This window comes from Alligator mississippiensis, chromosome 10, assembly GCF_030867095.1.
Source record: "Alligator mississippiensis isolate rAllMis1 chromosome 10, rAllMis1, whole genome shotgun sequence".
NCBI classification, from domain to species: Eukaryota; Metazoa; Chordata; order Crocodylia; family Alligatoridae; genus Alligator; species Alligator mississippiensis.
Genome location: NC_081833.1, coordinates 69,105,216 through 69,116,218, shown reverse-complemented (window position 1 = coordinate 69,116,218; position 11,003 = coordinate 69,105,216). Strand labels below are relative to the sequence as shown.

The 11,003-nt window shown below is 42.2% G+C and overlaps 1 long non-coding RNA gene across 9 annotated transcripts in view; it reads right to left on the bottom strand.

Annotated features, from left to right (window-relative positions):
* LOC109283355 (uncharacterized) overlaps positions 1-11,003 on the bottom strand; it is a 105,725-nt gene that overhangs the window by 17,419 nt on the left and 77,303 nt on the right. For all 9 annotated transcript variants that reach the window (XR_002090494.2, XR_002090492.2, XR_002090496.2 and 6 more), the window contains one exon: positions 3,220-3,463. This is a non-coding gene — a long non-coding RNA (uncharacterized LOC109283355). The remainder of the gene's footprint in view (positions 1-3,219; positions 3,464-11,003) is intronic.

Below are 11,003 nucleotides of genomic sequence, written 5' to 3'. Positions count from 1 at the left end.
CCAGAAGGTCTAAGTTTAATTTTGTTTTTGCCATGGTCTTGCTGTGTGATCTTGGGCTAGTCATTCACTCCACATTTTGGTTCCTGTTCCATATAGTGGAGATACGGTGGGTCCTTTTTCCCATTCTTTGTCTGTCTCATCTATTTAGATTGTACACTCTTCAGGGTTCATAAATTCATAGATGTTAGGGTCGGAAGGGACCTCAACAGATCATCGAATCTGACCCCCTGCCTAGACGGGAATGAGTGCTGGGGTCAGATGACCCCAGCCAGATGACTATCCAACCTTCTCTTAAAGACCCCCAAGGTAGGGGAGAGCACCACCTCCCTTGGAAGCCCATTCCAAATTTTGGCATAGTCTCCTCTGGGCATGTATAGCCCCAGATATAATGAATAACTAGGTATTGAAGGGACACAGATAACTACCTCCATTGTGAACAGCAGAGACTCCCTCTGCCTGAAGAAGGGCATTTGTGCCCGAAAGCTTGTAAAGAACTTTTTTCCAACTACTTGGTTGATCAAATAAAAGATATCACATCTGCCCAAAGAAGCTTGACTACCCACATTGTATATGTTTTCCCAGTGGCCTTCAAGATCTTTTTTCCCAACCTTTCTTGCCCTCATCTCTTTTCTGCCACCATATGCCTTCTGGAAGCTTTTTCTTCTGACTAGTCCTTTTGTGTTTTTTACCCACGTTTAATATTGTTCATTTTCCCACTCCAGCTGCTAGGTCTAGCACAGCTTCTTGATTCAAGTTTGCTTAGCACTCACCTTCTCCTTTTATTTCAGGAAAGGGTCAGCACTTAAGAACCTAAGAGGATGGATGTTGAATTCAGTGGAATCAGGATTTCACTCAATATATTTCCACAGAAGCATATAGGCTAATTTTGCATGCTATAAACATATTTGCACACTTAAAAGCTAAGCATAGGCTGAAGTCCTTCAAAATATTGAGTTGCCATTTGCACACAGCTCTCCCACTATTGTGAAGACAGAATGACTGCAATTTAGAGTCAATGGATAAATTCTAGTGGAAGCCAATCATTTCTGTGGAGGCAAGATATTACCTTTTGAATGTTAGGCCTTTGGGATGTGGGGTCGGCAAGAGCCACACAAAGTCTGATCTGGTAGAAGTCCCAGGTCAAAAGGAATCTGACATTTCATATTAAGTCTCAGCAGTTACTAGAGTTAGGTTTTATGAGGGTTAATCTGAGGGACTGAAATGTAATACTCCAACGTGAAATGTGCAGACTTTTTTTTTCTTGAAATAATTTTGTTTCCTTTCTACCTTATATTCAGACAGGAGGAGGGGGGAAATCCTTCTATTTGTTAAATTAGCCTCAAGCAAACAAACTAAAACTTCTTGATGTTGTCCACCGTGATTCATTATTCTGGCGCAGTGCTCTTTTATTTTTTTTCCCTTTCCATTGGCTGAATAATGTTCTTTGAAGACTACATCATCAATAAACCACTCTGGTGAGGTTTAGAGGGCCTAGAATAATGAATAACAATTAGGGGCATTTAAAAGGTAATATTTTTTCCTCCAATTTGGGAATTGATTTATGAAGTTGGGGATCCTCCATTGTCATCAAATAAATGGTTTCTTAAAACAATTCTTCTTACCATCATGATAGCACCTTACATCTGGCCACTGTATGGAATTTGATACAAATGAGCCATCCACCACCTACAAAATTTAGTTCTACTTTGCGTTGATGAATTTGGTAGCCTAAAGTCAGTTTTATTCTAGCAAGCACCCTTCAAATAGATTAATCCTGTTGTCAAACTCTTATTTCTAAATGTAAAAACATAAAAATGTTTTCTCAGGTAACTTCTGTAAACTACCTTGGAATTGAAAGAGTGATGAGTGAATCCTATTGGTTGGGAAGTGTCAGTAGTTTAGATAAGCAGGGAAAAGGTCAAGGTCCTGATTACCCACACTGAGACACTGATTTCATGCCAGAATCACTGAGCTCAAATCAATGGATAGCTGTGTAAAACCAGTGTGACAGAATGGAGAATGAAGCCCTAAGGACAGATAGTTCAGAAACACCCCGGTCACTTAATAGAGCTCCCACGTAACGTCCCTTTTGAACGTGCACCCTACATGTTCATCTCTCTGTCTGAGAGCCCACAAATGTTCCAGTCCCCATCAACATCCAGATCCCAACCGTGTGCCTTTAGAGACCAGTTCAGGAGCCCAATATGCACTCTGGTGGATTTCTTACTTACGGCACATGGTACTTAACAGCCAACTATTATTCCTGTGAGATGCAAGTGCAATGGCTTCAAGAATTAAGGAATACGTAGAGGCAAAATCCTTCTTTCTGCACCTCAGCTTAACTCCTTGTTGAAGCACAAGTCAGTGCTTTCTTTTTTCAGAAGATATTAAGAAACCTGGACAAGCAGTTGTACCTAGTTTCATAGATTTCATAGACATTAGGGGCTGGAAAGGACCTCATGAGATCATTGAGTCCAGCCCATCGCCACAAGCAGGAAGTCTGCAGGGATCAAATGATCCCAGCAAGATAAATATCCAAATGCCTTTTGAATGAGTACAGAGTAAATGCTTGCACCACCTCCGGGGAGAGTCTGTTCCAGACCTGCACACTTGGGCTGTGAAGAAGTTTTTCCTTATGTTCAATCTAAATTGGCCTTCCAGGAGTTCATGGCCTTTGGACCTTGTGATCCCTTGGGGAGCCCTGGTAAGCAACTGTTCTCCCAGATCCTGGTGCACCCCCCTTATATACTTATGGCTGCTGCCAAGTCTCCCCCGAGCCTGTGCTTCTACAGGCCAAAGAGTCCCATGTCTCTCAGCCTCTCCTCATAAGGTTTGTTCTCTTGGCCTTTGATCATATGGGTGGCTCTCCTCTGGACACTCTCAAGCCTATCCCTGTCCCTCCTGAACTGGGGGGCCCAAAACTGCTCCAGCTGTGGCCTAACCAAGGTCGAGTAAAGTGGTAGGATGACGTCCCTGATTTTGCTAGAGATGCATTGATGGATGCAGGCCAGAGTTTGGTGGTTAGCTTTGCCAGCCACGGCATTGCATTGGTGGCCCATGTTCATGTTGTGGTCAATCAAGACCCCCAAGACTCTTTCGGTCGTGGTGCTAGCAAGCGTAGCACTGCCGAGCCTATAAGGATGATGCTGCTTGTTCCTCCCCAGGTGGAGCACCCTGCACTTCTCTATGTTAAATGCCATCAGGTTTTGGTCCACCCACCTTGCAAGGGTGTCCAGGTTGGCCTGTATCCCCAGCCTGTCTTTTTGTGTGGCCGCCTTCCCCCATAGTTTAGTGTCGTCCTCAAACTTTTCCAGTCCGCATCTGACGCCCGAATCCAGATGATTAATGAGGATGTTGAAGAGTACTGGCCAGAGAACTGAGCCCTGAAGGACTCCACTGGTCACCTTGCACCACGTTAATTCACTCCCATCAGCTAGTACTCGTTGGGTCCGACCCCAGTCAACTTTGGAAAAAAGTAAAGGATCACCTAATTTATTAGTGAGCAAACATTTAAAGCACAAATACACATCCTAAACAGTCTAAACTACTATAAATAGTATATGGACTATTGTGAATAGCTTTGAAATGGCAACTATTCGATTGTAAGTCCATAGGCATTTTTCCCCATTCAATGCTGTTACAAAAATATAAAAATCAAGTTCCTGCATAACATTACACTCCTCCAGTGTAGTACCCATGCACACAAACACATTCCCCTCTCATCTTCTTTCAGAGATTTCTCAGCCTTCCAAGTGTTAAGTATATTTTATGTTTGTCACCTGCTTTCTCCAAAATGTAAGAAAGATGACAGCCTCTCAGTCCTTTTCACACACTTCAGGACTCAGTCAGCATCACATTGCCAGGATCTACACAGGTAGCAGCACTCAAACCTCAGCTGCTGGTAAAAACAGAAATCTAGCCTGCATCCAAAGTGGCACTGGCACAGAGAGTAGCTTATAAAAAATCCCATTCCCTAGATGTTCATAAAGGCTCTAACTCTATAGGGAACTCTACAGGACACTGGATAGGAGCAAAGCAGAGTGAGGTGAGGGCTGGCAAATGCTTAGCTGACTTAGGAAAAAAACAATTTAAATACCTTATTGCTTGCAGGAGGTATCTACTTCATTCCCATAGGATTGTACTTGCATGAAATTTGCTAGGACAATTAAGAGGTCCTCTAATATCTGACCCTAAACCTACATATTATCAGATATTATCACTCATATTTATGATGCAACACTACCCGATATAATCACTTCGGGTCCCTTTAGCAGCCTGAAACCAGGTTGAAAAGTAAAAGGGTTGTTTTCCCTCACTGAAATTCTATAGCCTAAATATCTGTTACTCCTTTTCATGAGTTCAGCCTGGGGCCACTAAACCCTAATTCACTCCATAGACAACAGCCATAGTGCCCGGGAGGGGATTGCATGGCTTGTAGATTCCAGAAACATGTGAATCACCCCATCGCTGCGCAGTTTTTTGTGCTTCACTCTTGCAATTTCAGCAGGATAATGAACGTAATTAGAAAGCTCCATTTGGCACCAATGCTGCTAGTGTGAAAGTGACCCACTAAGCTGCAGACCTCCCCCCGCCCCCCCGCCTTTTCCTTTATTTTTCTCCACTACCTTCCCAATCTAAATCTGATCTAATCATCATAAACTTGGTTCTGTTTAGGACTGAGCTGTTACAGTTCATGGACATTCCTGTTAGGTTTAGAAATTATTTATAAAAGATCTTAAAATATTTATATTGGACCTCCCTCCCCATGTCAATATTGCAGTGTCATAACCGCTGCCAAGTTCTGTCTCCTTTTATTATTTTGATGTATGGCAGGTTATCGTAGATGACTTGCTTCTGTGCTTCTCCAAATGCTTGAGCTGTTCCATAGCTACTCTCTGAGAGTTGTTTAGTGCAGCTGTGACATTACTCATGGTTATCCCTTAACCTAATTAGTTCGGTTTATTTACTCTGTGAGAAGGGAAATACAAGATAAAGGAAGTATTGTGGCATGGCCCATGCTTCAGGAGACTATTAAAACTCCACAGAAAAGATGGGCCAAATTAGTTTTGTGCATAGCTGAGAGCCCTCTGATGGGATGAGTATTTTGGACCACTGGGTATTTGGCAAATAAATGAAGCCATTGAGAGACAGAGAGAAACGTACCAGCCGACTGAATGATTGGTGGGACATGTTCTGCAAGGCTCCCAGTCCCATGTGAACATGCTGTAATGTGATATCAAAGGAACACTTGGAGGTCCATTAGATTTGCACTGATTTGCATTCTAAGAATAAAGTGTATTGACATGATTCATCCACTTGCGTATTATAGGGCCTAAGAACCCCATAGGATGAAATGGCACTAAAACGTTTATCTGAAGTCCTGTGTATTTCAAGGGAACGTTGTGACGTGCATGCAGAATGATGGACGTGAAACGGAGAGAGAAGAAGCAGTGAAAACGGGAAAAGTAACTTTCCAAGCACAGTAACTTGACCATGTCTCGACAGCTTAGGGAGGTCCCAATTCTATAAGTTGGGGACCTAGATAATTACATTTCCCATTTTCTGCACCCCAGCTTTAATTTACAGGCTGAGATGCACCCAACTACATGAAGTCTGAATTTGGATAATTAGGCTGACTTAAAATTTTTCTTTCTTTAATTACAGTATTTGTTTATTTTGAGGTGGATTTAATGTGCCGTATAATTAACTGGTGCATAGAATGATTAAGCTATAAGGCATACAATTATACGCTTCTTTCAGGGCGATGTGAGAGTGTCACACGTGGCATCAGTAGTTGATAACTTACCTAATGAAGTGATACCATCACACTGAGACTGTTTCTCAGTATCCATTCCTACTGATAAGAAGTTATCTGTCTTCATATTGATTTGACATGTATCAGCTCCATTTGTGACTTTGAAAGCTAATGACTGAGGTTGTACTGAATATTTTGAGATAAATTTCCAGATAAGCAGAAGGCCAGCCTCCCCGATTCCTAGATTATTTTTAATTATGGGTGCAAATGTTAGCACTCAGATGGACTCTTGGGAGCTCTGATCAGTTCGTTTGAGTGTAAACACTAGAGCTTGCAATTCCCTGTGTCTGGGCAAGCCTTGTGTGCAAAACTGGAGGTTGCACCTGCAAAATAGATGCTAGGAGTCAGACGCAATATCCCATTTGTTTCCTCAGATTGCAGCCTGATTTCAGCAGCACAGCTAGAAGTGTAAAAAATTCATGGTGGGACTATATTGGTTATTAGTTATCATCACACTACTGCCATCACTGATAACATCATGGGTTTGAAGCAGCGGAAAACATAAGAATTGCTTTGATTTCAATCAGCTTGCAGGCTATTTATATAGGGACATGCCAGAAATCTAGAAGAAGTGGGAGAAATGTGCGTTACAGAGGACTGGGACTACTCAGCAGGAAGTGTTTATGCCAGATCTCTGTGGTGGCATGATAGCTACTCCAAAAACACTTCTTGGGAGCAGAGCTGCAAGACGGCATAAGTCAGGTTGCTTGGTTTACCAGCTAACTGTTGCCCATATTCTCACCAAGTAATTACTGCTAGCCAGAACAGTAAGACACAGACTCTTGTTCTGAATGCAAAGGAGGATGATTTCAGTAATCCTCACCTAGGAGGGTGATTTTGACCACTCTCCCTAAATTGGCATGAGGTAGCGCTTTCAGGGAGATGCTGAAAGAAACATTACGATGAGAGGTGATGCAAGGTGTAGTAGTAACACTTCCGCAAAATAGTCAGATATTTAATCCACCAAACTAAGACCCTTTTGATGTTGGTTTGGCATGCATTGTGGTATACAAGCTGCTAAGGCACAAATACTGTGAGCCTTGTGATAAAATTATGTGAGCATGGGCAATTCTGAGTTCATATTCAAATGTCAAAGCAAAGCTGAGATGAAGGGGAAGGGATAGTGATACTCAGATTATGCCTCCCAAGCCACTAATGGCTCTTCAATTCATCCCCTGATGTTCTTCAACGAAAATGTTACCCAATTTTTTTTATTTCTTTACTGCTTGTACCACTCATATGGCTATCGTGAATGACGTGACACATGAGATCTCTTTCTCACCCTCAATGTTAATGAAAGTCCTATAGTTTTCTTTTGTCCTGTAGTTTGTTTGGCTGGGGGGGGGGGGGTGTTTCCTTTTGGACTGGAGCATTTTGGACACAATTCACCATGGGAGCTATATATTGGTGTGGTTCTTTGGTTACTACTGACTGCTCATGTAGTTCCTGAGTCGGTCGTGACTGTCACCAAACGACAAACATTTGCCCCCAGCCCAGCAAAATGAAAATGCTACAATGCTGTAGAGCTCTATTCTTCAGTGTTCTGGTTAGTTATTTAACCCAGTTGAACTGCCATTGCACAAATGGCTGCACACTGCGTTCTTTTCTCAGTCCATTGCATTCTGTTTCTGTATTACACCATTCTTTAGTGTTTCCATATTTATGAATTCATCCATCTCCAATAACAATTACAGTTGGAATGTTTACTTTGCTTGATAACATTTACAGTTCATCTACTGGGCAAATATTTGTTATTCTTTTTAAAAAAAAATAATATTAGAAAAGCTCATGTAAAACTCAGTTTGTTTTCCCAAAATATGTTCCATTTCATGCTGTTGGCAGTAAAAAAAAAAAAAAAAAGAAGAAGAAAAAAAAAAGAAAAAAAAAAAGAAAAGAAAAGAAGCAGGAGTAGTTGAAAACTAGGAAAAGTTAACTTGTTGGCAACATTGAAATCAAAATCTAGTATGGTATGTTACATTTCTTCCAAAGGAATGATCACATCAGGTACAATTATGTTTTTGCTGTTTCATTTTTCTAGTTCAGGAATCAGGTTCTTTCTACTTCTTCCAATAGGGAGTTATGGGGCGGGGTGGTTATGGGGCACTCTTAAGACATCTTACTATGGCTTTCAAAGCAGGAGTTCAAGGCTTGCTTAGACTCTGCCAGAGTTGTTTTACACACTCCTCTTGACCCAGCTGGAAAGGGTCATTCAAGGTCAGGAATCAAAGGTAGCCAGACGCAGTGCTGCATCACTGCATTGTGTGTCACTGGCTGATAATCTTTTGACCTTGAGCCCTTGAATTCCCATGGCAACACTCGATGTATATGGGAGGACTCTTTCCTTAGCACTGTGAGTTCCTGGCTCCCAGGGGAAGTTAGAGCAACCTTCAGGCTGCTCTGTTTTATCCCAGTAAAGAAGCACTCAGCTAGCCAGGCCACCCTCACTGCCTGTATACAGCTGGCTCCTTGCAGTAGGGGAAGGAGCATGTAGGCCGGCATTCATTATACCTGCTGCGTCTACCCTGGACTGATGAATACTCAGCTGCTGCATTAGGCTTGTTCACATAGCATTTAGGAAAGACTGAGTAACCAGTTCAATTTTGTAGCTAAAATAGAGAATCCTCAGCTTATGGCATTAACTCCTTTTTCTATTGTCTTTTTCCTTCATTTTCCTTTTCCTCCCTGAGGTACACTTTCAAAAACCACACCTTTTTAAAGGCAAGACTATTATGTTCAATGGAGTGAGAGACAGGATGTGTGGATGACAATGCTGGCAGTATACATGGTGTGAATTAGAGCCATCGGGATCCTGCTTTCCAGACCCCACCCTACACTGTAGATTTGAATGCATTCAAGTAGTTAATATGCTTTGCAGTACATGGGAGTTAATTTAGTGCAGATAACTGAGAGACTTGATTTTAATGTGCAATGGAAGGAAGCTGGCACTCATTTTTGGACTGCGCATTGCTCTCTGCCTTGATGAACTAAGCAGATACTGTACCATGAAAGGAAAGAGGAAGCTGAAACTTGGATTAATATGCCTGTTTGTTTTATAGCACACCACTGATCATGATGTTGAGCTGGCGAGTAGCCTGCTCTGCCTGTAGAATGCAATCATTGCTTTCGGGTTGCTGGAGGATGAGCCCATCATTATCTGGCAGGATTGGTGAGAAAGGAAAAGAAGGTTGATTCTGGCCAGATGGGAGATACTGGCTCAGTGTGAGAGAGCCTGCATGGAAATAGTTTATTTTCTGACAAAAGCACCAACCAAAGGCTAAGCAGTAGGTGTCACGGAGTAAGGAGCAGCCAGCCAGTTATGATAGCAGGTATTGCCAGGAAACACCTGGCTGTGAAAGGAAACTGATGGGACCCTCGAATGAATGAATGAATGAATGAACGTGACTATCAGACAGGGCATTGTGACAAGCTTGGGGAAATAGAAGAGAGGATGAAAACACAGCCCTCTGTGAGGAGGCAGGAGCATACTCCAACCGGCTAATGTTTGCCCTTTGGGTTGGTTTACATTTATTCTCCCAGACTGGCTCAGATAAGATGTTTTCCTTGTACCAGGGCAAAAGAGCTGGGTGAGCAAGCTCTTATCAGGATATTGGAACCAACAGCGCTGGAAAAAAGTATGTTTGATGCCTTGGACTGGATTGGAGTATGAAAATGAGCAAGAAGTGAAGGTTAATTTTCTCTGAACCATTATTAACACACCACTTATGACTAGATAGATAGTGACAGATTAGATACTTGATTAATGTATCTCAGAGGTTATGTGCTTTGCAGATACAATGGGAGCAAAGGAAACATTTTTAAATAAAAAGAAGCTCGAGATTGTAGAATGCCGATAAGAGGGTGTTAAGAGATGGAAAGCAAAGGTTGAGACCAAAAATGGAAGATTGACCAAGGCTAGGGACCAAAATGACACGCAAACTGGTATAAGTGATCAAAAGCCAGTTCAAATCTGTAACACAACAAAAGTTCAGTGCACATAAACCACTTTCAAAATGGCTGAAACTGGTTTAAGATAAACCTGGATGGATGTAGTGTCAGATTTAACTGATTTAGGTTAAATTGGTTTGTTGAACTTCTGTCCCAGACCACCCCCCACACCCCAATTCAAGTTAACTCATGGTCCCCCAGCACCTGAGGCTGCTTTGCACCTCCCCTGCAACTGCCCCTGGCAGGGTAGGTGGGCTAGTTTTGGCCCAAGCTCTCTGCTCTAGGTGAGCAGGGAGGTGTGCTCTGGCACCCCCCAGCTTCTGGCCTGGGACACTGCAGGCATGTGACTGCATTTCTGGAATCAAAAGTGAATGTCTGTTCATTTGCTTATCAGTTCAATCTACGCAGCTTAGATTAACCTGCAAAGATTGAATTGATTCAGCCTCAGGCCTTTTGTCTCTCTGCACTTAGCCAAAGAGGTTAAAATAATAGCAAGACTTTCCAAGTACTTCGTGTGTTGCCAAATGCTTTGTGTATTGCAGTGCTGCGGCATCCTGGTTAAGAATCATTGAGATATAAGCTATTAGATATAAAACATTATTGTCTATACATCTATTTTATTCTTTCTTCTGGTTCCAAATTAAACTGTTTTTTTCTCCCATTTAAGTCTCACAGCAATTTTTCTTGCATGTCTAAACTACTTGCTTTACTTCCCATCATGTCTGATGGGCAAATTATTTTGAGCCCACATGAGGAAAATTAAGGAAGGAAAAAAAGAAATGGATAAAGGTCTACTTGATTTGCAATTCTGCATATTTCGCAAAAACTATCAAATCTGGAATTGTCCACAAAAGCAGCTTAAAAAAAAAACCCTTCATAAAAATAAAATGCTGGCTCCCCAGTGGGAGCCAGGAGTCCTCGCTGCCACTGCAACCCAACTTCACAGCCCATCCAGGGCAAATCATGGAAATCATAGAAAATTTGGGTTAGAAGGGACCTCAGGAGGACCTCGAACCCCCTGCTCAAAGCAGGACTATCGCCAATTAGATCATCCCAGCCACAGCTTTGTCTAGTCAGGTCTTGAAAACCTCCAAGGAAGGAGATTCTGCTACCTCTCTGGGTATCCTGTTCCAGTGTTTTACTACACTCCGAGTGAGAAAATTCTTCCTAATATCTAACTTAAACTTCCCTTGCTATAACTTGAGCCCATTGCTCCTTCTTCTGTCATCTGCAACCATTGAGA